This window comes from Sarcophilus harrisii, chromosome 2, assembly GCF_902635505.1.
Source record: "Sarcophilus harrisii chromosome 2, mSarHar1.11, whole genome shotgun sequence".
In the NCBI taxonomy this organism is placed as follows: domain Eukaryota; kingdom Metazoa; phylum Chordata; class Mammalia; order Dasyuromorphia; family Dasyuridae; genus Sarcophilus; species Sarcophilus harrisii.
In genome coordinates, this window is record NC_045427.1 from 371706705 (window position 1) to 371732797 (window position 26093).

Here is a 26093-nt window from a genome sequence, read left to right on the forward strand (position 1 = left end):
CAGGACTTTCTAAAATCAGCTTATTCATCATTTCTTATAGAACAATAATATTCCATTACATTTATGTTCCATAACTTATTCAACCATTCCTCAATTGATAGACATCTACTCATCTTCCATTTCTTTGCCACCACAAAAAGAGCTGTTGTAAACATTTTTGTACATATCAGTCCTTTTACCTCTTTTATGATTTGTTTGGGATGCAGATCCAGTAGAGACACTGCTGGATCATAAGTTGTACACAGTTTGATAGCCCTTTGGGCATAGTTCCAAATTGTTCTCCAGAATGGTTGGATCATTTCACAATTTCTACAACCATTAGTGTCCCACCAAACTAACTTTTTCCAAAAAATAGTTTATCTACTAATAGAAACTACTCACTTAACTCAACTGGTTCATTTCCCACCTTAATCATTCCATAGGTCAGCACACCAAAAACTAAACTATCCATTAACATCTTGAGTCAGGAAGACAGAAAAGAGTCATCTGGACTCACAACCTCCCTTCAGCCCTTTCCATCTGCACAGTCTGAAGCCCACATAGAGCCCAGACTTGCAGCTGGCACTCAGCTGACTAGAGTGGGAATTGCAGGAGTGAGAACCTGGAAATGCCAATTCCCTGAGACTGATTTTTACCATTCTTCTTATTCCCTCCATGTCCCAATTCCAGCCCACCAGATATACAATTATCAGGCACACAAACACACAGAAAACTCTTCTTGCCCTTCATAGACTACTCTGCCCCAAAACACAAAGCTGACTATGGAATGGGTCACTAAAAAATGGCCAAATCCCCTCTGCCATAAAGGGACCTTACTACATTACAGACCGGGATCTGAACAACAGGACATTTCACTTGTGAGTCTTTTCCATTGGGGCATTTTGCACCTCTGTGCTGGTAAGAGCTTTTCACAAGAATGCTCCTGACCAGGCAATCTCAAACTTGATAACACCTCTTCCATATCAGGCCTTTATCCCTTTATGTCAAAATCTGAAATTTTAACAGAGTATCTTTTACAGAGAGCTCTCTAATTCAAAAGAGTGATTTTAATGGCAGGACTCTGGCACCTTAATGGGTGGGAAAAACAACATACTCTCACTTGTCTATCCTGATTACTCAGACTAAAAATTTAGCTCCAGCTGGCCAACCATTAAGCCAATGGATCTTTGCTTAGTATCATACTAAATGGTGCTTTCTTTCTTCAGTTTCTTCCCTACTTCCCCTTGACTCAATTTACCCATTCAATCTCAATGAGTCCTGTCAAACCCAAGAGAATCAGAGGAACTTGAAAAACTGTTATTTCAGCAGTCATGAAGGAGGGATCAGGAATCAGAAATCTCTCTCCTCTCCCTGTAACATCTATCCTAAGCCCAGGCAGTCCCCCTATGACTTCAGAATTTATACTGGAAAACCAAAATGTAATCATCCCAAATCCCAGATGGCAGGGTGACTATCCATTTCAATAATAGGTCACTAAATCAGCAGTGAAGAGAATAACCAGGAAAAGAAACAGCTGAAATATTTTAGCAGCTGTAAATTATTTTTCTCTCTCTCTCCCAGGCCAAGCTCCCGTCCAAATGTTTTCCAATTCCTCCTCTTCATTTAGAGTTGATGTGTACGTGTGTGCATGTGTGTGTGTAATGATAACAAAATTCTAGTTCAAAAAGGAGTGTTAAAATTCTAATTAACTGATTTAAATAATTATGTTTAATATCAAAAAATTCAGTTTATTTATTTATTTATTTTTTGCTGAGGCAGTTGGGATTAAGTGACTTGCCCAAAGGTCACACAGACTGGTGAGTCTGAGGCCAAATTTGAACTCAGGTCTTCCTGACTTTAGGGCTGGTGCTCTATCCATTGTACCACCTAGCTGCCCCACAGTTTAACTTTAAATATACTTCAGTTTATTAAATATACTTCAGTTTAATTGAATTTCTTAAGAACCCTGGACATTGGCATAGAATGTGTTGTCCTTAGGGAGTCACTTCCAGTTCCCTCTCCTTGGTAAGCTGAGGAGGGAAAATTGCGTGTGCCATTAGCAAAAGTAAAGGGAGCCTTGCACTCCCCCATGTAGATTCCTGTGAAGTAGTTTTTCACGATGACTTGACTGGGATCAGAGAAATAGTACAAAGTGTCTAAATAAAGAGCAAACAAATTCTGCAAATGGAAAGCAGCCAAACTGGGCTACAATTATTTTTGAAAGTGCATTTAAAAAAAAAAAAAAGGAAGAAAAGAAAAACTTACATTTGCCTGCAGGCGTGGCGCGCGCACACGCGAACACATACACACACACACACACACACACACACACAATCCCAAGAGAGACACTGCCCATCTGTTATCAGTTCTTTTAAGTGGTATATCAGGAAATAGGCACACTTACTAAGAACACAACAGTACAGCAGGTAAAGTTACAAGTAGACTTGCCAGCAGGCACATCAACAAAATCTCTAGTCTGGCAAACCCCGGAGCCTCCACCCTACAATTGATTGGATTTCATAGCACAGTCAATGAAATCCCTCTCAATCAGAAACCCAGAAAACAGACGCTGAGTTCTGTCTAGAATGTGGTGACATCTCTGGTGAGCTCAGGTAATTCACAGGGAACACAAGACACTCCAAACCAAGGCCTTCTGTATTTGGCCCCTCTCATTATAAAACTACACCTCAAATATACCAGATACTTGCCTAAACAAACACATCCAGGAAACACTCTGATACTTATAAATTTATAGGCAAGATTTACATTTAGCTTAGAAGCAATTGGCATATACCTACTATTTATTTCAGTTGGGAGAAGTGACATCCCTAATCCTAGCAACCTCAAAAAAGTGATCTGTCAATTCAGGAGTGTTAACGGGGAAGGAGGCAACCTGCTTGATGCCCAATTTTCAAAACCCATTCTTTGAAATGGCTCCCCCATTCCATTCCAATTCCTTTGGATACTTTACTAACTCCTGCAAGATCTCAAGTTCCCTTTGCTCCTTGTCTCTACTGCTTACCTTCCATCAACTCCTATTCATCTGAAATTTTTAAAAAATTATTATTATTATAGCTTTTTATTTATAAAACATATTATGCATGGGTGATTTTTCAACATTGACCCTTGCAAAACCTTCTGTCCAAAATTTCCCCTCCTTCCCCCCATCCTCTCCCCTAGATGGCAGGTAGACCCATACATGTTAAATATGTTAAAGTGTATCTTAAATACAATATATGTATACATGTTTATACAGTTCTCTTGTTGCACAAAAAAAATCGGATCTAGAAAGAAAAAACCTGAGAAAGAAAACAAAAATGCAAGTAAACAATAAAAGAAATGCTATGTTGTGTTCCATACCTAGTTCCCATAGTCCTCTCTCTGGGTGTAGCTGACTTCATCACTGAACAATTGGAACTGGTTTGAATCATCTCACTGTTGAAAAGAGCCATGTCCATCGGAATTGATCATCTTATAGTCTTGTTGTTGCCATGTATAATGATCTCCTGGTTCTGCTCATCTCACTCAGCATCAGTTCGTGTAAGTCTCTCCAGGCCTCTCTGAAATCATCCTGTTGGTCATTTCTTACAGAACAATAATATTCATATACCATAATTTATTCAGCCATTCCCCAACTGATGGCTATCCACTCAGTTTCCAGTTTCTGGCCACTACAAAGAAGGCTGCCACAAACATTTTTGCACATGTGGATCCCTTTCCCTCCTTTAAGATCTCTTTGGGGTATAAGCCCAGTAAAAACACTGCTGGATCAAAAGGGTATGTACAGTTTGATAACTTTTTGAGCATAGTTCCAAACTGCTCTCCAGAATGGCTGGATCCATTCACAGTTCCACCAACAATGCATCACTACCCAGTTTTCCCACATCCCCTCCAATATTCGTCATTATTAGTCATCTTAGTCAATCTGAGAGGTGTGTGGTGGTATCTCAGAGCTGTCTTAATTTGCATTTCTCTGATCAGTAGTGATTGGAGCACCTTTTCATACTACTCATCTGAAATTGAAGTGGTTTGTCATTTCCCTCCACAGAAGTATTTCCATTCACCTAATCCATTCTATTTTACTTCTTGGTGATTTTACTTGGTGTGACTCCCTTTCAAACTGCTACTGAAGACTCTAGTTATGCCATACAGGAAAACAATGTAAAGCACACTTAATATCACAAACATTCTTATAAACAAATAAGCAAAACAAAATTGTTTCAAACTAAATGTCTAGGTTGTGACCCATAGAAAGATGATGAGGAATAGGGAAAACACAGTGCTTGCTACCTGAGTCTCTACATCCATACCAAAGCCATTCAAAATGAGAAACTAATGGCTGGCCCAACCCAGAGAAAGATTTGTGCAAAGGGATTTGGTAGTTTTCCAATTTAGATAATGTGCTGAGTAAGGGGGGGGGCGGGGGGGGGGGGGAATTCACAAAATGATCAGGATCCTTCTGGCAGCATGCTGGGGATAAAGAAACAACAAAAGATCTTAATCAGTCATCAAGATTAATTAGGAAAGTTAGCCAAGACTCAAAACTCACTGCACCACCCTGAGATCATTCTCATTTTTAGTACTACTTCACTTCATGTATTCACAGAATGTATTCTGTTTGCCTGAACACCTATCAACTGACTGAAGAGACCTGTGTGGTTTACCATTTTCTTTACTTTGGTGTAGCTTCTGGAGGTGCTTTCAAGTTCCTAATAGCTCAAACGGGAAAAGTAAATAGCATCTAAAATAGTAACTAGGAAATTCCAACCTCAAATCATAACTGGTTGGTTACTTGCATCCAAAGAATGTAGAGATGAAAGGAGTCGGGGGAAGGGAGATGACAATTGAGTCTAAGCCCAGCCCATTTTCAGGACACTTAGCTCCCTATTTCTTTCTCTTTGTCCCTCCTCTTCTACAACAAGGATGTTTTCATACCATTGCATCAAGAAATAGACAATCTGAGAAGCTGGAGGGAAAGGATTTTGCTTGCTAAGTAACAGGGATCATGCCCACAAGCAGTGCAAAAAAACAGAGAATAATAATGAAAGGTCATTTGGGGGGGGGGGAGGGGGAAATCAGTGGACCAGTACAACAAGAATATAAAGAAATAAATTAACACGAACACCACACTCTGATTTAATCTCAAACCTCTAAGAAAAATTTTATTTACTATTAAATCAACTGAGAGTAAAGTCATTTCTAGCATGGAGAATAAAATGTCCAAACAAGCATAGTTTCCAAAACCTTGCTCTTCCCAAAGAATTTCAAATAATAAGTATAGGAATCTTGAAGAGGGAAAAGCAAATTAGTAAATTAGTTAAATTCTTTTAGGAGAAAGAGGAAGGATATAACGCTTTAAAATCCTGATGGTCTTAATCCATTCACCTATTTCTTCCTGTTGGGAATCTAAGGGGCTTTTTCTAGAAGTCTAGAGAAAGATTAAAAAAAAAAAAAAAAAAAAAAACCAGAAAAAACTAACTATAGAGGAAAAAAAAACCTTAATTCAAGAGAAACCAAAGAAGAGGTTGTTTTTTTTTTTAATATGATTCCATATTAGGAATATATAAAAAAGATTGGAAAGATAAAAAGGGGACAGTTACTGCATCAGCTTTTTTTTTTTTTAACTGTCTTTCTTTAATAAAAGGAAGGACTCATTTTTGTCACCTCTAAGCAGATAGTTCACTGATCTATTTATTCACTTCTATCTTCTCTTCTGAATTCCAAACTTGCATGACCAACTGCCCATTGATCTCTCAAACTAATGGCTCAAACAAAGACATCTCAAACTAAATATGTACAAAACAGAACTCATCTTTCCCCCCAAAAAAATCTTCCTTTCTTTTAATCTGTTCTATTATTAGGCAGTGGTATCAAACTCAAAGAGGAAGGAGGCCTATACAAAACTATACAAAAAGAAAATGACCAAGTAGTCTCACCTGATAGGCTAATTAAACTTTCCTTTTTTTTTTTTTTTTTTTTGCCTTGCAATGTACAATAAGTCTATGTAAAATTGTGTGTGTGTGTGTGTGTGTGTTGCAAGGAGGGTAATGTGTCTGTCTGTCTCTGTCTTCCTTTGTTCTAGGACTTTGCTATTTACCTGGCAAGTGCACATCAGCTATTGCTAATTAAACATTTTATCTTACCTCCTCATTTTTCAACTTCCTGTCAAATGGACCAAAGTAACAGAAATTACTCCCAAGGAAGGCCTTAGAACCTTGAAGTTGAGGAATTCTCCAACAATCTTTAATTTTACTCCTTTACAGGAACTCTATGATCCAATGGTACTGGTTTTCTTTCTTTTTTTGCTGAGGCAATTGGGGTTAAGTGACTTGCCCAGAATCACACAGCTAGGAAGTGTTAAGTATTTAAGGTCAGATTTGAACTCAGGTCCTCCTGACTTCAGGGGCTGGTGCTCTATCCACTGCACCATCTAGCTGCCCCTGGCACTGACTTTCTTGTTGATTCTTTAAAACTATATACTATCTTCTGACTGAAAAGACATGGGCCTTTTCAATGGCTGTCCTTCATGCTTAGAATGCTCTATCTTCCCTGCTTTCTGGGTTCCTTTGAGACTCAACACAAATCCTATATTTTGTGCAAAAGGCCTTTCCCATGAGGATGGAAAAAATAGATTGGGTCCAAGTTGCTTAAAAAGGGAAACAATGCGTACTATTTGTTTTCTTTCTCATTTTTTCCCCTTTTTGATATATGATGTTTCTTGTGAGAACATGATATTTGTAGAAATATATATAGAAAAATTGCACATATATTGGATCACTTGCCCTCTAGGGGAGGGGGTGAGGGAAAGGGGGGGATTAGAACACAAGGTTTTGTAAGAGTGAATATTGAAAATTATCCACATATATATTTTGAAAATAAAAAGCTTTAATAAAAAAAAGGAAGAGAAAAAAGGGAAACAAAGAAATTGATATTTTATCAATCAATCAATCAATATAGGTCTACTGGAGCTACAAATAGATCTACTGGAGCTACAGACTAGGAGAGTGGTAGGTATGTGAAACTTGAGGAAGGGAGGCTAATTAGAAGGTTGTTGAAATAACCTTAGCAATGGAAAGTGATAAATACATGAACTAAGGTGTGTCATCAATCACAATATCACAAGTCTTATATGAAAACCAAGTTTATTACAAAAGAAATGAACATACATGTGGAACCCAAAAGGTTCCCTGTTATTATAAAAGTTTACAGTTTTATATTGATAAACAAAAGGAGCACAAAGGGAGAAGGATACCAGGAAGGGATGCTACATGGTAAGGGGAATAGTACAGCAAAGATGGAAAAAAGACAAAACCACTCTCCATGAGAAGGAGTAAGATGATGACAAAAACCTCATTCTTTTCCCCTGGAAACTGCTAGAACAGGGCTTCTTAAAACTTTTCCACTTGCAACCCTTTTTCTCCAAAGAAATTTCTACATTACTCCAGGTATACAGTTATATAAAACATAAAGACAAATCAAACATTTACCGATAAGAATCATAATTTTGGGATCCCCAGTTACAAGTTACAAGTCCTCATAAGGCAGAGTAAGGAATATCCAGACTGCAGATTTCATATAGACTGCAAAATCATTTTGTCTGGCCCTGCCAAAACAACTGCAAGTGACAATACTTTGTACTGTTTAAGTTCTTTAAGTTGACAATTTTGTATGGCCCTCTGAATTATAAATATACACATGACCCTTGGCAATAAATAAATAAATAAATAAATAAATAAATCACAGTTTAAGAAGTTGTGTGCTAAACTAGGTAGATAGAAAGGTCTACTAATGAAGTCTCTTTTAGACATTTTAAACATGAGATATCATTGGGATATAGTTTGAAATGTCTGATAGACCATTGCTAATGCAGAATTGAAGCTCCCTCTACAAAATAGAAAGTAGAAGCAATTACAACAAAGTAAGGAACATCAGATGCACAGAATGGTCCTTTGCAGCAAAAAAGAACCCATACTAAAAATCCTCTTCATAAAAGGTATTGAACATCTTTCCCAGAGGCAGGCATTCCATCTACTACTATTCCTTCCCCCAACAAAAAGTACTGAACATCTTTCCCAGAGGCAGGCATTCAAATGACTACTATTCCTTCCCCCATGTCAAAATTCAGATAAGGCAGGCACCCTTCCTAGCTATGACAAGCCCCTGGAAAAATCTTATTATCTTAATAAGCTTAATAAGCACCCAGACCCTTACTAATTCTCACCCCTCTTTGTCAGGATAAGTCGACTATCAGAAAGAGACTAAACCTGGTCAGTGTTACCCTAAATTAGGAAATAGAGATGATGTTCTTCTACCTTACATGCTCAGCCCATGGTTCCTTAAATACCAATTACTTCAGGACAATGAGTCTTTAAAGTTGTCCTAGCTAAACTCCCAATATAAGGAAAAATATTGCTACATAAAGGAAATCTGAGTTGGAACTCTCTGTAAGCTCCAAAAAGATGTCTATTCTCAGGCTGCTCAAAGCCAGCCTTATAATTATGATAATCAAGTAACAGGCAAGAAAAACATGACTTCCCCCACCCCATAAATATTAACCAAGGAAGGCTGTTGAACTTGTGTCAAACATCTATCTTCATTTCTATTCCCTCTCTTTTCCCATCCAAAATAGGACAGATTATGGTGAACAGCAGGAATTTGATCCCTGGAAGGTGAGATACACGTTCCCTAAAGGGAAAAAATGGAAAACAAGATTAAAGCTATGTTTCCCAAGCCTAAGGATACTGTGGAGCCATATGCATCAAGGTATTTGCAATCTGATGATATAACTGGTATTCCTCTCCAACAAGGTAGATCACAACTCATCCGTTTTGCTGTAGCTCACTAAAATCCTTCATTCTCCTCCAGTATATTCTAATGGTCCCTCTTTAACCCCCTAATTGAGGTGTTTGAAGTCTAAGTCTTAGCCTATAGAGAATGAAGAAGAAAGGATGACAGAACACGGGGAGAAATCAGGTTTGTTTCTTTGTTTTAACTTTACAGATTTAAACAGGTAAAAATATGCAGATATGTTTTATCACATGAAGAATACTAGCCAACTGTCCTTGAAGACTTTTCTTTTTCCAAAACAAATGCCAAAGCAGAAATCGAGATATTGAAGGGATTTTTTTGTTTTGTGTTTTTTGTTTTGTGCCCTCCTGTGCCTTAACTGGCTCTTGGGTGTGTGGGCTGTGGAGGCAGCCCCCGCAAGGAGCAGAACTGCCCGGTGGAGCTGGGCTGGGGCAGCTTCTGGGCCTGGCGAGAAGCCTCTGGCCAACCCCAGGGCTGGGGGGCTTGAACCCTGGGTGGGGCCAGACAGGAAGTGAGACTTGGGTGTTGGTCCCCGGTGGTCCTGTGCCAGGTGTCTGTCCGGCTGGTGGGATAGCCTGCTGGGCCTCCGTTCGGTCAGGAGGGTGGTGGGTAATCGGGGCTCTGGCAGCTGCTAGCTGTGGGGGCCTAGGAGAGCAGGGATTCTGAGGAGCGGCCCCTCCTTGTGACCAGAAACAAATAAATCTCGGCTGTTTCATCAAAAAAAAAAAAAAAAAAAAAAAAAAAAAAAAAAAACCTTCTCCAGCCACTATAGTTGTCTGTCTCGGCTGACAGTTTTAGATGAACTTTATTTCCCTCTTACAAGATTCTAATTTTTCTCTAATACCTCAGGTGAAGACAGAAGGGGAAAGAAACTTGTCAAACTCCATCTCTTAAACCAGGAAACAAAAAAAAGTGGGGGGAGGGGAAAGATTCTTCTTCCAAATTCTCTGGCTTGGCCTAATTTCAAAAGGAACATTATCCTTAGTTTATCAGTCCACTTAAAAAGAAAAAAAGCCTAAAGTTATGCCTAATGGGAACAGGATTTTTTTTTTTTTTTATGGAAGGGGGGAACCAGTCAGACCTTAGGAACCTTGTGATTTCTTTTTTGAAGAGAAAAAATATCATTCATTTACCTGATTAAAAATTGATTGAAGTAATTTGGCTTTCAAACAGGTACAAGGAGAAAACACAGAGATTCACAAAGATAATTCAGTCAGTAACAGGATTCAGATGAGCTCAGACTCATCTGTCAGCTCTCCAACACACCACTGAGGAAAAGAAAATTAAAAAGCTCACAACATGGAGCTTAGGCTCCCGCCAAACTGAATTATCTTTCCACAAGTGGATTTGGGTTAATGGAAAGACTTTCAAAAGAAGAGGAAAAGAAACCCTAAGGATATTTTAATATATATAACTTAGAAATTATATACTTTTTAAAATTCCCAGAGAAGAAGATAAGAAAGAATTCCTTATTTCTTACTCATTTTTTGGCTATGTTTTCTTATTGATCTCATATTATCACAAAAAATTTCCATTTGTTACTGAAATGGGAAAAGGAGGTGGAGTAGTAGTAGATGAGGAATATTTTTTTTTAACAGGAAAAGGTTATGAGGAGTAGAAGCTGGAGGCTAGTCTCTATGCTGAATCCCAGCAACGCCACAAAGTCTCTTATAAGTTCTGGGGTCTAAAAAGAAACAACAAAGGGCTTTCTTCCACAAAGGAAAAAGGTTGTGAAGTCCAGAGAACTGTTTTATAGCTTTTCTTCTCAGTTCCTACACATCATGCCACCTTCCATTCACCAAGGCTCTCTCCTACACTCCTCTACATCCCAGTCTTTAAGGAAACAAGGTCTATTTATGGTAGGTCATCCAGGCACAAGAAAAGATTCAGGCTAAAAATAGTCTTCTATCCATCCTTAAACCTCTCTTCTATAAATCCAGATATACAATCACTTTTCTCTCTCTTTGACCAACAACTAGAAATTCTTACCAAACTCCCTTCTTGCATTCAGTTTCCTTTAAACTACTCTAGTCTTCCAAATTGAAATAAATTCACATAATTTCTAGTTTCTTTTCTCCCTCCCCCTCTCTCAGTCTCTGTCTCTTTGTCTGTCTCTCTGTGTCTGTCTGTTCTGTGTCTCTGTCTGTCTGTCTGTCTGTCTCTCTCACACACACACACACACACACAAACATACACACACAGACACCCTTTGTCTATACATCAATCTACTACCATCATGTATGACCTGATTCACCAACTCATTTTTTTTTTCTTGCCCATCATTTCCAGGATGATCAAATATCCAGAAAGAATATATTTTAAAATTATTTCAAAAGAATGAAGGTTGCCTGCTTTGGGTTCTTCCCCAAAATGAAAACCCTGAGTAGACCTCATCAATGGAAGAAGACCAATAGCATAATAAAGGGATGTTTCACGGTGAGGAGGCCTCAAGTTCAAGGGGAGAATTGAAGCTGAAATCTCATGTTGAAATTTGGAAAGAAGCACAGCTAGTACACATTAAGGATTTAAAAAGTTTAAAAGTTTTTTTTTTAAAGGGTGTAGTTTGTGGTGTTCGCTTCTTCTGTAAAATATGATGGTTCTCTGGGAGCAGGTTTCTTGGGGCAGTTTCCTGGAGGCAGCCTTAGTTTTAGTTCCAAGTAATAATCACTCCAAATACAGTCAGGAATTAAAATCCAATCTTTTATTGTCTCTTCCAAAATTGCCCGGTTAGTTTTCTTAGAAGTCTCTCTCCCTCCTTGGTTCCAAGAGCTCTTGCAACTTGTCTTTTAGCTCTTCCAGCTTCTGCCTCTAGCTCAACTCTGACTCGTGGATTCTCAATCTCCAACTGATGCTCCCCTCTCAATCTTTTCAACTGAACTCTCCTGACTGAGCTCAGCTGTTTTTATGCTCTTTTAGTGCTCTTTTATGCTCTTTTAGAGGTGTAAACTCAAAGATTGACTCCTCCTCTGAAAGTGGGATTATGGGAGGTGTGAATTTGGATATCTCATACTGAACCCTGAAATCTCCCAAAGTATGAACTAATGTGTGAACTCTCAAAGATGTTAACTTAAGTCATTAGAATTGATAGAAACAATGCTTAACACCAATGCTCCAACAGTAGTTAAAGGAAATGAAGGCTGGAATATGATTTATATCCTTTGCCTACCCTCCTTTCCAGAATGTTTTCCTAAGGATACAGAAGATGTCTGTAATATTGCATACTAATATTACAACATCAACATTTACTTTCTGGCAAGAAAACATGTAACATTCCACTCTTGAATTGATTCCTAACACACAAAAAGCACACAGTTTACTGCTAAGGAGAACAATCTCTGACTCAAACCTGATCATCATAATTAGGTCCAACTTTTTTGACCAGACAATGACTTGACTGGACAAAACTGGGCAAAAACTCAGGGTTTAGATAGCCAATTGCTTAATTGGATATTTCAAAAGGGATTTCCTGGAAATATCTCAAACTGAACATGTCCAAAACAGAAGTTATTGTTTTTACCGTCCCTCTTCTAAACTTCTATATTTCTGTCAAAATCAATGACCATTCTTTCAGTATCTTTGGTTTGTAATTCTAGCACTATTCTCAACTTCTCACTTTATCTTACCCCATATATTCGATTAGTTATCTTACCATTCCTACCTACAAAACAAATCTTTCAACTAACTCTTCTTTCCATTTACATACCTACCAACTTAAATAAAGCTAAAGCTCACTTATTGCCTAAATTATTTCAACATCCTCCTAAAAGTCTCTCTGCCAAAAGTCTATCCTACACACTCCTGCCAAAGTAATTTTATTTAAGAGTAGAGCTTGCTATTCCCTAACTGAATTCCCGTAGCTTCTGATTGCCTTTATATATTTTTAATTATTTTTTAAAATAAGTTTTTGTTGATATCTTGTTTTTTTCATCACCATAGTATCCCCTGTTTCTGTATTCGAAACCTTCCTGGAGAGTCAGAACAACTAATCAATAAATATAAAAAGTCTGAAAACACAAACAACATGTAACACCTATGGACCTCCATACACCCCCACAAAGGGGTGAGTTGGGGATGAATTCTCTATTCGAGTCCCACATGATCTTCATAATTTTATTATAATTGTTTTTGAATTTGGGGCGTGTTGTTCTTTACATTTATATTGATATAATGTAACTATTGTATGTATTGTTGTCTTGGCTCCATTTACTTTACCCTGCATAGGTTCTTCCATGCTTCTCTGTATTCATCACACATCATCTTTTACAACAAAGTAATGATACCACAATTTGTTTAGACATTTGACAGTAGATGAGCATATCTTCTGTTTTCAATTCATTTACATTCCTTCAGTTAATCTTTGTGTTTTTTTTTAAGGTGGCCCTGTTCCCACAGACTCTCTTTCCCTCAGCTTAATCCTCCTCTCTTCTCATTTGATATTCTCCCCCTCCTCTCTTTCCCTTTAGTTTGTCCTGTTCCTTACCTTTTTTTAAATTTCATTTTTTAAACCTTTTGCCAAAAGAATTTCTCATACTCTTTATGTATCTTCTCTGTTTACTCTATTCCTTCAATCTCTAGTACATGACCTACATAATTAATTGGTCTTCAACATCTCATACTCCATACTAAGATAAGATTGAATGGGTTCATGATTTAGATATAAAGGGTGATATAAGCAAATTAGGAGAGAGCAAGGGATAGTTTATCTGTCAGATATTTGGAGAAGAGAGGAACTTATGCCAAACAAGAGAGCGAGAATATTATGAAATACAAATTGGATAATTTTGATTAAATTGAGTTTAAAAGTTTTATAAAAACAAAACAAATGCAACCAAGATAAGAAGGGAAGTAAAAAGCTGGGAAACAATTTTTACAGTCAGTGTTTCTGACAAAGGTCTCATTTCTAAAATATACAAAGAACTGACTCAAATTTTTAAAAATACAAGTCATATATTTAACATGTATAGGACTGCTTGCCATCTGAGGAAGGGGGTGGAGGGAGGGAGGGAGGGAGGGGAGAACAGAAGTGAGTGCAAGGGATAATGTTGTAAAAAATTACCCAGGCATGGGTTCTGTCAATAAAAAATTATAATTATTTAAAAAAAAAAAAGAATACAATTCATTCCCCAACTGATAAATGGTCAAAGGATATGAACAGGCAATTTTCAGGTTAAGGAATTAAAGCTATCTATAGTCATATGAAAAAATGCTCTAAATCACTATTAGAGAAATACAAATTTAAATAACTCTGAGTAACCACTTCACATCTATCAGATTAGATAAAATGACAGAAAAAGAAAATGACAAATGTTAGAGGGGAAGTGAGAATACTGAATCACTAATGCACTGCTGGAGTTGTGAACAGACCCAAACATTTTGGAAACCAATTTGGAACCATACCCAAAGGGCTAGCAAAGTGTGCATACACTTTAATTCAGCAGTGTCACTACTGGATCTAAATCCCAAAGAGATCATAAAAAAGGGAAAAGGACCAACATGTGAAAAAATGTTTGTAACCAGCTCTTTTTGTGGTGGCAAGAAATTCAAAATTGAGGGAATGACCATAAATTAGGGAGTGGTTGAATAAGTTGTGATATATGAATGTAATGGAATAGTATTATTCTGTAAGAAACAAAAAGCATGCTGATTGTAGAAAAACCTGGAAAGATTTACATGAACTGATGCTGAGTGAAGTGAGCAGAACCAGGAAACCATTGTACAAAGTAAGAGCAACATTGTGTTGATTAGCTCTTCTCAGCAATATGGTGAACCAAGACAATTCCAATAGACTTAGAATAGAAAATGCCATCTACATACAAAGAACTACAGAGACTGAATGCAGATTGAAGCATATTATTTTTACTTTTTTTGTTGTTTTTTTTTTTCTTCCTTGTGATTGTTCCTTTTTGTTCATATTTTTCTCTTACAACATGACTGATATTGTGGAAATAAATGGTCATATATGTATAACTTATATCAGATTATTTGCTCATTGGAGAAAGGGAACTCAAAAATCTTACCCCCAAAATGAATATATAAAAAAATGAAGTCTCTCTTATGCTTTAAGCAATCAAGGCTTCTAAGGTAAACATTAGGTGTCTATCATTTGCCCTCTGAAATCTTTCTGCCACAGTTTTGTAAGGTTTTGACCTATGGAATCTTCTCTTCCATTGTGCCTCATTTCCAGAATATAAGGTAGGTGTCAAAGAAACTGCCTCATGAAAGAGGTTCTCCCTCACCTTGTCCTTGGTTATGTAATCCAATACTGACACATACCCTTTCTTGTTAATCTTGTTATTTGCTTGTGTCCGTGCTCTCCAAAATCTCCAGATGCCAGCTGTCCCCAGGACAGCTCTCCTTCTCACTTCTCTAAAGATAAGTAGACTTTTCAAGCATCAAATTCCCCAGCGTAAAATGCTCCTCTCTCTTCACCCACCATTTTTCTTCACTCATTGGATCATTCATAAGTAGAACCCCCCCCCCTTACCTCCAAGATAAAGCTTCCTTCCTTTTCCCTCTCACCTCTCTCCTCATCCACTCCCCTGTAGCTTTTCCCTTTTTGAAACCATAAAAGTCACATTCCCCTCATTGCTAGCCTTTGATTTCACTCCTGCACACTGCAAGCCTCTCCAAACTTTTATTCCCCTTTTCTCATGTACCATCTCATGTTGCAATGTAATTCCACAAAAAAAAGTATTTACCCATAGGCAGTCTCACCAAATTCTGTTCATAATGCCCCATATATCCATCTCTCCATTGTTATTTCTACCAGATTTTCATTTTCTTCCCTATCTAAAGATGGCTTTCTGCCATCACTATTGCTATTACTGCCCTTACCTGCTACATTTATTCATTTCTCCGGCATTTCAGTTGTTTGGGGTACTTGAGAAGCAAGTAGTCTATTTCTGGGCTTTTTTCTAAAACATTTCAAATTCTTATTTATTATTGAACACCCATCTTTTGTACTATATGGTTAAGTTCAAATTTGCATGATGGGTCACTCTGGACTGCATTCTGAGGTCCATTGCTCTTCACAATTCCTTACTCCTTTTTCTAGTGGGTGACAACTTATTCAAATGTCTTTTTCTTTGTATTTGAAGGTCTTTCTCTTGATAGTTTTCAAAACTTGTTTTTAAATTTAATTATTAAATTTAACTTCTATGTGTCTTGGAATTTGTAGCCTTGGTTTTTTTCTGGAGTTAATTCTTTCGACTAGAATTTCATTTTCCATGTCGAGAAGTTCTGGGCAATTACCTGTTACTTCATTTATTATCCTATTAAGTTTTTTTGTTTTTTTTTTTGTTTTTTGTCCTGTTATGGGAGACCTTTGTATGTATGTATGGGAGACCTATGATCCTTAGGCTGTCTCTACACATCCTTATCTTTGAGTTCAGCATGTTTTGCTTGTATAATGATCACATTTTCTTTTAATGTTATTGCTTTTTGCTTCTCTTCTTCTAAATTTTCCTTTATTTCTGCATATTTGCAATCTATTGCTCTCCTTTTTGTTTCTTTGAGAAGACTTCCAATTGCAGATTCAAATTTTTCTATCCTGCTACTTATTTTTGCAGTGTAGGCTATAAATTCTACTTTCATAACTCTCATTTCTCTTTCAGATCAATCATGAATAGCATGTTGTGTACCATTACATTGAATTCCCAATCCCTATATTTATGCACACCTGCATTTTTTATTTCCTTCACAAGCTAATTGTACAAGATTTCAGAGTCTGATTCTTTTTGTACAGCAAAATAACGTTTTGGTCATGTATACTTATTGTGTATCTAATTTATATTTTAATATATTTAACATCTACTAGTCATCCTGCCATCTAGGGGAGGGGGTGGGGGGGTAAGAGGTGAAAAATTGGAACAAGAGGTTTGGCAATTGTTAATGCTGTAAAGTTACCCATGCATGTATCCTGTAAATAAAAGGCTATTAAAAAAAAAAAAAAAAAAAAAAAAAAAGCTCTGTGTGTAGATAAATATATATAGATACATATTGTCTACATATATAGCAAAGTTATATAAATACTTATAATATAATGTTATACATGTCTAAATGTATTTTCTCTAGCATTAAACACTCTAACATACTAAAAAAAAAATGAATAGCATGTTGTGGTTCCATGTTCTCCCATTTCATCAAGTATTGGATCATTTTTCCTATATTTTTAGTATTTATTTATAACTTCCTGAACTTTTTTACTAAATCTAAAAGCCATATTCACATTCCTTGTTACTGTATCTTCTATAGATTTATCTGTTTAGGTTCAATACCTTTAAGTTTTTTTCCTGATATTTTTGGTACAATCTTTCCATGCCCCACCCTTTTCCTCCACATCCTTATTTTCCTCATCACTCACTTACTGATTCCCTCTCCTCTGATCATGGTTTCCTTGGAAGCTAGATCTCAAAACATCTCAGCCTCCTCCCATATAGGATAATTCATGAATCACCAGCCTAAGTCTCTATCCGAACTGACTTTTGTATGGTCAGAACCAGCCCCCAATTAGAAGCTGTGCTCTTTTCTTCAGATGTGATAGAATATTGCATGGCTTCCTCCAAGCAGAGTGACCTGTCCTGGTGACCTGGTGACCGATTTCACTTCCTCTGTTCCTAATTTTTTGGCCTGACACTACCTGTCTAGAGCATGTTTTCCCTAGTACTAGCAATTCAGAGCTTAGCAATACCAGTGCTTCCAGTGTTTTACTCCTGAAGGACTGTGTCAAACTAGCTAACCAGGCTCAAGCCAACTTCTGCAACCTACAGTCAGCTTCTCCACAGCATCAGAAAGAGGGAGAGTGGACCAGAGTGTAGGATTAGATTTTGCTATAAGCCAGAGTCATGTACTTGACTCTGCAAAGTGCAGCCTTGATGCTACAATCAAGAAAAATGGGGAAGGAATGCTAAGTGAGCTATAAAGATCAGTGAGCATCAGTTACTGAAATTTTTTTGTTTTGTTTTGTTTTTTAACTTTTTTTTTTTTATTTCTAGATGTCCTAGATTAGGGCTTCTTAAACTTTTTCCACTTGCAACCCCTTTTTGCCCAAGAAATATTTATGTGATCCCAGATATATATAATATATATATATATATAATATATATATATATATATATAAAATAAATGTAGAAACCAAATATTTACTGATGAATAACTCATAATTTTTCAATCCCCATATTTCATTATGGAACCCCATATGTGGTTACAACCACAGTTTAAAAAGCTTTGTACTAGGGGCAGCTAGGTGGTGCAATAGATATAGTATCAGCCCTGAAGTCAGGAGGACCTGAGTTCAAATCTGATCTGACACACTTAACACTTCCTAGCTGTGTGACCCTGGCAAATCACTTAACTCCAATTGCCTCAGCAATAAATAAATAAATAAAAATTAAAAGCTTTGTCCTAGACCACGGAGAAAACTTGAGTTCTTTTATCTTTGGCATGTAATTTGTCTTGATGAAGTTTGAGAGGTTGTGGGCATCAGAGAAAATGTCTAGTCCACTATCTTGTGGCTCATACAATTTAACACCTTTCTATTTAATTTTTAAAGCTCCACATAACCTGGCCCATTTTGTTATTTCTAGTCTCCCGAACATGACTCCTCCTCCCAATTCTCTGCAATCCAAATAAATTGGCCTTCCCTTTTCCTCACATATAACGCTCCATCTCCCATCTTATGCTTCTGTACCGGCCATCTTCAATCCTGGAAAGCACTTCCTCCTCACCTCTACTTCAGAATTCCTCTCTCCTTTAAGATGTAGTTGAGACATTATCCTCTATATGAAGCCTTTCCAGTTAGCAATCTAACTGGACGCTTACATACAGTAGACACTTAATAAAAATTTGTTCTCTCCCCTTTCCTCCAATTGTCATGCCTGATTCTCAACCTACATTATATTTAACTACTTTGTATGTATAATTGTTATTTATTAAACTATATATTTATTTTTATATGCTGTCTATCTCATTAGACTTGCAAGTAGGGATTATTTCATTCTTTGTATTTTTATCCCCAGAGCTCAGCACAGTGAATAATAAATACTTGCTGATTGATTATCCCTTCTTGGAGGAACAGCCAGAACCATAAATGACCACTCATTCAGGGAGGGCAACAGAGCAAAACTATGGTGTGAAAACAGACATACTGCTATAGATTTGATGTGGGACGGGGAAAGTCTTTGACCTACTTTCTATATGATACCTTCCTATTTTAATCAATGATTCTTGCTAAATGGGATGGAGGGAAGGATTAGGGTTTCATACACATACACACACACACACACACACACACATATATATGTGTGTATATACACACACATATATATACACACACACATGCACTGCTAAAGAATTGCAGTTCTTTCACTGCCCTTGCATAAAGCCCTAGCTGACCTGTTCAAGTTAAAGCTCTAAGAGCAGCTGAAGCCACATATCATCAGTCAGGACCCAGGAGAACTTGTCTCTCTAGTTACAGTCCTGAGAGAGAGATAAAACAACTCCTTTTAATCAAGTGACATCTCCTACTAACATAGATTTAGGGAAGGATTTTCTCAAGGAAGCAGTAATAAATGGAGGGGAAGGAAAGAACAGAAATTAATGAATGTGGTAATTATCCCCCGAAGTTGCAAATCAGAACAATCCCTCTCGGAGACAAGTACAAAAAACAAGATTAGAATGCTTTAGGGACATATTCACAAAATAGGTAATAGAACAGATAAAATGTATTTACATTATCTCACTAGGGACTTGTACCTTTTGGCTAATAGCTATCAGATACTAAACACTACTGTAAAAATAATATTCTTCCATACTTCATTACTGAGTTATCCATAGGAAAAGTAGCAACAGAACAAATTGTTTCCAACACCAAATGGTAAAGGTTTCAGAAAGTTAAGACCTCTATGCAGAATAGAGGATACAAAAAATATCACCAACAACAACTGACATTTATTTAGCACTGTGAAGTTGGCTAAGGGCTTTACATAAAATATTTCATTTGGAACTCCCAAAAACTTTGTAAGGTAAGTATTACAGATATTATCATCTCCATTTGTGGGATGAGAAAACTCAGACTCAAAGATACTTTGTAAACCATCCAGAGTCAGTCATCCTCAGAGGTAACAGAGACAGAGTATGAACACAGATATTCCCAGTGTAAGGAAGACTCTATATCATACAGAGAATAATGCGGAAGTTGGAAGTATCCACTCCAGGAACCACCACAGGACAAAAAAAGGACAGCCACAGAGCACAAGCCCACAGCCTACTTAATAGACTCCAGCATGGACTAAGAGTAATGATTTTCTAAATCTCAGATCTCAAGATATCACTGCCTTCTGAAAACCAAAGCAAAAATCATCAAGTCATTGGCCAAAAGAGAAGCCCATTGCTTACAGCATGATTATAGCCTCCCTACCAATCCCACACTCACAGCAAGGCAATGAAATTAATGAAGCTAGCTCTTCCCTCTTATGGTCCAATGAGCCCTCTCTAGTTTTATTCAAAGATGACAATAAATATTCATTAGAGAATATTCATTAGAGACTAGACCAACATCTTACTTTTTTATTTATCAGGTATAAAGAGAAAACACCTAGGAGCCACCATTTGCATGTTCTTCAAATACACACACACACACACATCCCTCCACAAAGTACCCCACAACTTGTTTTCATCTAATTAGTTACCTGTTTGTGTTTAACTGCCTTGAAGATTCCAAAAGGCACTTTCCTTTCCTTCCCCCCTCTAATTTGGTTCCCTCTTTTTCTTCTATATCATCACCATGACAGAAGAATGAAATATCTGCTCACAGCTTGACTGGGTCAGAGCTCTGACCTCACAGATATAAGAACTTGTACAATTTGCTGTCCTGCTGTGTGTCTTAGTTTCTGCATCATCCTTCCACCCTCCACCAATCCCATTACTTAAAAGAATTAATATTCACCATCTGCTAGTTAGGGTAGATTGGTGGTACTAAAATTAAAATGCCATACCTGAAATCAGGAAAACATTTCTCTGAGTTCAGATCTGGCCTCAGAAACTTAGTAGCTATGTGACCCTGGACAAGTTACTTAACCTTGGTTTTCTCAATTTCCTTATCTATCAAATGAGTTGGAAAAGGGAATGATAACCATTCCATATCTTTGCTAGGAAAACCCTAAATGGATTAATGAAGAGTCAGACATGTCTGAATAGCAACAATAACAACCTTCTAATTTCCTGGAAAGACTAGAAAAATGGCCAGAAGGTTTGGCTGCAAGTACCTTTCCTCAGATGCCTTAAGTAGAAAAGGAATGTTAAATTGTAAGTCAATGAAAGAAGAGTTCCTTCAAGTTACCAAATGCTATGAACTAAGCAACAAGATATATTTATTACAGATTTTTTTAAAGGCTGTCTGCACTCACTTTAACAAATGCAGCTTCAATTTTATTACACTTCATAATGCTCTAAACAATGTAGAGTATTTTGTAAAAAATGATGAAGCTTAAGTTATAATAACTTTGACTAATTTTTGCCAAGAAGTCAGCAGAACCAGCTTGGGGGCCCAAGACTTGTTGAAGTAGTAACAGAGGAAGGCAGCTTGGAACTCAACAATATGGTTAAGATGCCAAACACTCATCTAAATTTCTGGTACCTTTCACTTCTCTTTTTGCTATGCTTTTTCCTCACTTCAGCCTTCATCTGAGGCTCTGTATTTCTTTGGGAGATCCCCCTTCAATTTTCAACAATTTCCTTTTGCCAAGGAAGAACAAATGGATTATTTGGTTGTTCAACAATTATTTGTTTTTGTCTCCCCAATTTTGTTGGAAAATTTTAAAATAGCCAGTTTATATATTTCAGACTAGGCGTTAAAAAAACTTACTTCACACTGTTTCTAGGCCAGGAAAATTGGAAAAATCTCTTTAATTTGCCAGAATAGTCATTAATTCTTTTTATGCTGAGTCCCAACCTGACCTGGTACCACAGTCTAGTCAATTCCTTGACAATCCTATGGGATGCAAACAGATCTAAAAGTGAAAACTCTTACTTTTGCTTCAGCTGGGTCTGTCTGTTTCTCCTCGTTTTGGCAGCACCAGATGAACCACATAGACTTTGTACTCACTCCACTGGCCTGGCTTTCTGTTGGCTCCAAATAGCCAGAATTTCATCCCTTGAATCAAGGATCCAAGACCATGGAGAAAGAAATCTAGAAAGCGAGCAGGCAAAAACAAAAAAGAAGGGATGAGAAGGATCCTACAAAGACCAGAAATAACTACAACTCTAGTTATTATGTATCAATAGGTTAGGATTTTTAAGCTGCTTATTAAAATAGTCTGTCTCCAAATGAGTTTTCATTGCTTAGTACTGATGATCAGTTTTTCAGAGTCCCACAATGTTTCTAAAATGTATTTGGAAGGTCATCTTTTTCTGAGGGAATCACAAGGAGACTACCATGGATAGCGTTGTGCTTAGAAGTGCTGCCCAGGGTGTCTCAAAAAATTTTGGGGGAATTTTAAGCTCTGATATTTTAAAGCAACTTTTGTTAACACTCTATGTTATAACTTCACAAAGTTCCATTCTAGATATAATCATGGCAAATAGCCTTTTCTTTGCTGCCCACAATTCCTGTTAAGTCAAAGGATATAGTGTGTGTATTAAGGACAGAGAGTGAGGAGGAGTTGAAGAAAAAAGCACATTCGGCTTACCATGAAAAGAATACAGATCTGCAACTATGATAGTTCAGTGCACCAACATGGAAGCCTTCCCTCTTCATGTCAGTCCTAACTAGTATCCAATAGTCAGTCTTTTGCTGACCTGTAGTGTATGCAGACAGTTCTCTGTTTACTCACTCAGGCCCTGGCAGCCATCCCCAGAGCCCCATAACTAAAGTTCCCTTCTTTCAGGCCCACTTTCTCTCACATAACCCCATCTCCTCCCAGATAATAGAAAAATTAAGAATCACTGGCTGTGCGCTATGAAGACAAATACTCAACTCTCTGGGCCAAAAAAAACCCACTGGCTCCTGGTTATAGCTTTGAGAAAATTTCTAATCTAAATGTACAGGCCAAAAACAGTTCCAAATCATCACTGTCCTAGACAAGTACCTTTAGCTACTTGCCACTCTAGCTCATCCTGAACATCATAATTGAGAGACAGAGACATTTCTGGAGAAGCAGGCAATGAAAAGAAAGAGAAAAAAAAAAAAAAATCAACTAAATTAGGTCCAGAAACCCTGCTGACTCTCATGCCAGGAGCTACTAAAGAAGCCTGAATTAACTTTTTAGAAAGGCAAGACCATGAAAGGGGGATGTTAAAATAAATTGGGAGAGAAAATGGAAAGAGATCAGAGGACAGGAGGAAAGCCTTACTGTATATAGCAGATTTGGAATTTATCTGATTTTAGAACTGGGCTCAGTTTTTTAAGTTTACTTTAAGACGTCTGAGAACTCTTGAAAAATATTCCACTAATTCTACACCTCTCTCAATCTTCCAGATTTCCCAAAGGAGAGTATTTGTAAATAAATAGGATAATTTAGAAGTGTCCAGTTGTTACTATGTATAGTTCATATCCTCCTCGGTTTAGATAGAATGTTGCACAGGACAGAACAACTGTTTCCACAGCAGCCTATTGTTTGATCCATATGCATAAGTGAAAGATAGGAAATGGAGTAGTTATAGTTGACTTTTTAGACCCTTGTCAACCAACATGAGGGTTAGCAGCTGTTCATGAAGCAGCTCTCTGGCTTAGCATTTAATGAAAAATAAAGTCAAATAAAATGCATGCATGTTTTTATGAAAATATATAACACTCCATCTCCCTCAGAAAAAACAAAAACAAAAAACACAAAAACTAATCTCAATCTAATCTTTCAAGCCCCTGAGGATCTACATCCATACATTTCCCCCCCACACCTGAGATAGCATCTTTTTAAGAAGATAGCCGCAAGTATTGTGAATGGAGTACAAAACTCCTTTCACAAGTAAGATAACCAAGAAACTTCCAGTTCCACCACTCAGTACTAACAATATGACCTTGCGCAAATCATTTTACTCTCAAACCCCATTTTCTCATCTACAAAAATTGGTATGTTACTATCACCATAGAAGATTGTAAAGATTAAATGGGATAATGGGCATGAAAATATTTTAAAATTGTAAACCACAGTTTATAATATGTATCTATAGACCATATTTTATTATGTTAATATACTGGAATGTATTATGATAGTTATTATAAGTTTAATAATGCACCAAATGAAATTAGATTATAAATGTTAATTAGTATTATAGCTGATAAGCATATTATATACAAACCTGATATTAATTACAGATGTAGGGGGGAAAAACATTTAAGAGAAAGACTCTTTTGAAGAGAAAATAGATTCTACTAAGAAAGAGGAAAGGAATAGGAATAATTTGCACTAAAAGAGACAGAAAAAGGGAAGAGGGAGAGGGAGAGAGAGGGGGGAAAGGAGAGGGAACACTAAAAAATAAAGAAGGAAGACTTAATATTTTTTCCAACCATATTGAAATCTGCCTGAGTTGGATAGGGATTTCTCTAAGTTTAACAGAAAAGTAGTCTTTTGACCTCTGGCTTTCAAATATATTTATTCTGATTTATTGTTTGAAACTGCAAAAAAAATTTGGCATTCATATAATCATAGAATCTGATAGTTGAGAGATCAAAGGCCATCTAGTGTAATTATATCTGAAAAGTCCCCTCTATAAAATACCCCACAAGTGGTCATTCCCCTTTCATTGAAGAGTTCTCTCTGCAAAGGCAGCTTGGCACAGTAGATGGGACACTGGACTTGATGTCAGAAAGACTGTGTTCAAATCCCCACCTCTGATACTTTATCTGTGTGACCTGGAGCAATCACAACTTCTCTATGTTTCAGTTTTCTCAAATGTAAAACAAGGGAGCTAGCCTTGATGGCTTCCTTGCTCCCTTACAGCTCTAGCTCTTATGATCTTAAAACCTTGGCCCTCTGAAGCAGCCTATTTTCAAATAGTTTTAATTGTTGGAAAGTTTTTCTTTAGGTCAACCCTAAATTTTCCTCTATGCAGCTTCCATCTTCATCTAGCTCCGTCCTATAGAGTCAAGCAAAACAAATCTTAAGGTCTTTAAGTATTTGTAGACTTTTTTCATCCATCCTTAAGTCTTCTCTTCCATAGGCTAACCATCCCCAGTTGTGATCTACATATGCCATTGAAGCCCTTAATTATTGTAACTAATTTCTTTATTATCAATGTCTGTCCTAAAATGATGTCCAATCGAAACCATCTGCCCCCTTCAACATTTCTTTCATCTTCTGAAAGATGAACTTAGTATTAAGACAAGTTAAGAAATAGTTAAAAGTTTTCTGGGAAGAATTTTAGCTGCTGTCCAGATAACTGATATTTGAAAGATGGAATACAGGAATAGACCTAAAAAAGGGCAAATGTTCTTATTTTCAAAAAAGGGAAGAGAAGAGTTTATGCAATCTACAGAATAGTAAACAACTTAAATTCCTACATTTGTGTCTCTTGAGCATAATTAACACAATGCCAGAGGATAAAAAAAAAAAAAAATCAACAAATTCTTTATTTACCTTAGTTTGGGAAAATGCTAGAATGTTTTTATTAAAGAGACATATTACAAACATCTAGAAAAGGACAGAAGGACAATCGGCTCAGCTTCTCCCACATCCCCTACACACACACACACACACACACACCAATACAAGACACATTCCCTTGGCATAGTAGCTCTGATTTGGAATTCTCTTCCCAGGGCAAAATGCAGAATTTCAATGTGGCTCCAGCAACTCAAAAGAAAAGAAGTTAAGTGCAGTTCTTAGTCTAGTTATTTGAAGAAAAAGGTCTCATTGTATTACTAATTTGATGCCCATGAATATAATGGGAAACTAAAGACTTCCCAGAATAGTCAGTTGATAATTCCAGACCCAATTTCAAAGATCTGTTAATCATTAAGGCTCTAGGAAGGAGAACAAAAGGCTTGCTCTTCTAGTAGAAATATCTGAGGTGATCTCCTGGACTTTTACTAACTGCTTAGAGAAGAATCTAACTATTTAATGATGTGGAGATATTCTGAGAGGTCTATAAACTGGCTAATCTCTATCTGTTGACTGAGGAAGCCTGATACTGATACCTAAACCAGGTAGGTTGAAAACAGAGAAAGAAAACTATAGACCAATCTCCCTAATGAATATTGATGCTAAAATCTTAAATATTAGCAAAAAGACTACAGATAATCATCCCCAGGATAATTCACCATGATCAAGTAGGATTTATACTATGCAGGGCTGGTTCAATATTAGGAGCAT

The 26093-nt window shown here is 37.0% G+C and overlaps 1 protein-coding gene across 4 annotated transcripts in view; it reads right to left on the minus strand.

The window, feature by feature from the left end:
• SIL1 (SIL1 nucleotide exchange factor) overlaps positions 1-26093 on the minus strand; it is a 328425-nt gene that overhangs the window by 217530 nt on the left and 84802 nt on the right. The window contains exons 1-2 of one of the 4 annotated variants that reach the window (XM_031953359.1): positions 22473-22889; positions 21815-21973 (exon numbers count right to left, since the gene is read on the minus strand). The exons of 1 other annotated variant lie outside the window; for it this stretch is intronic. The gene's annotated coding sequence lies outside the window, so the exon portion shown is untranslated. Of the gene's footprint in view, positions 1-20474; positions 20548-21814; positions 21974-22472; positions 22890-26093 lie in introns of those variants that run through there. 2 more of the 4 variants (XM_031953358.1, XM_031953361.1) reach the window with 2 other exon arrangements.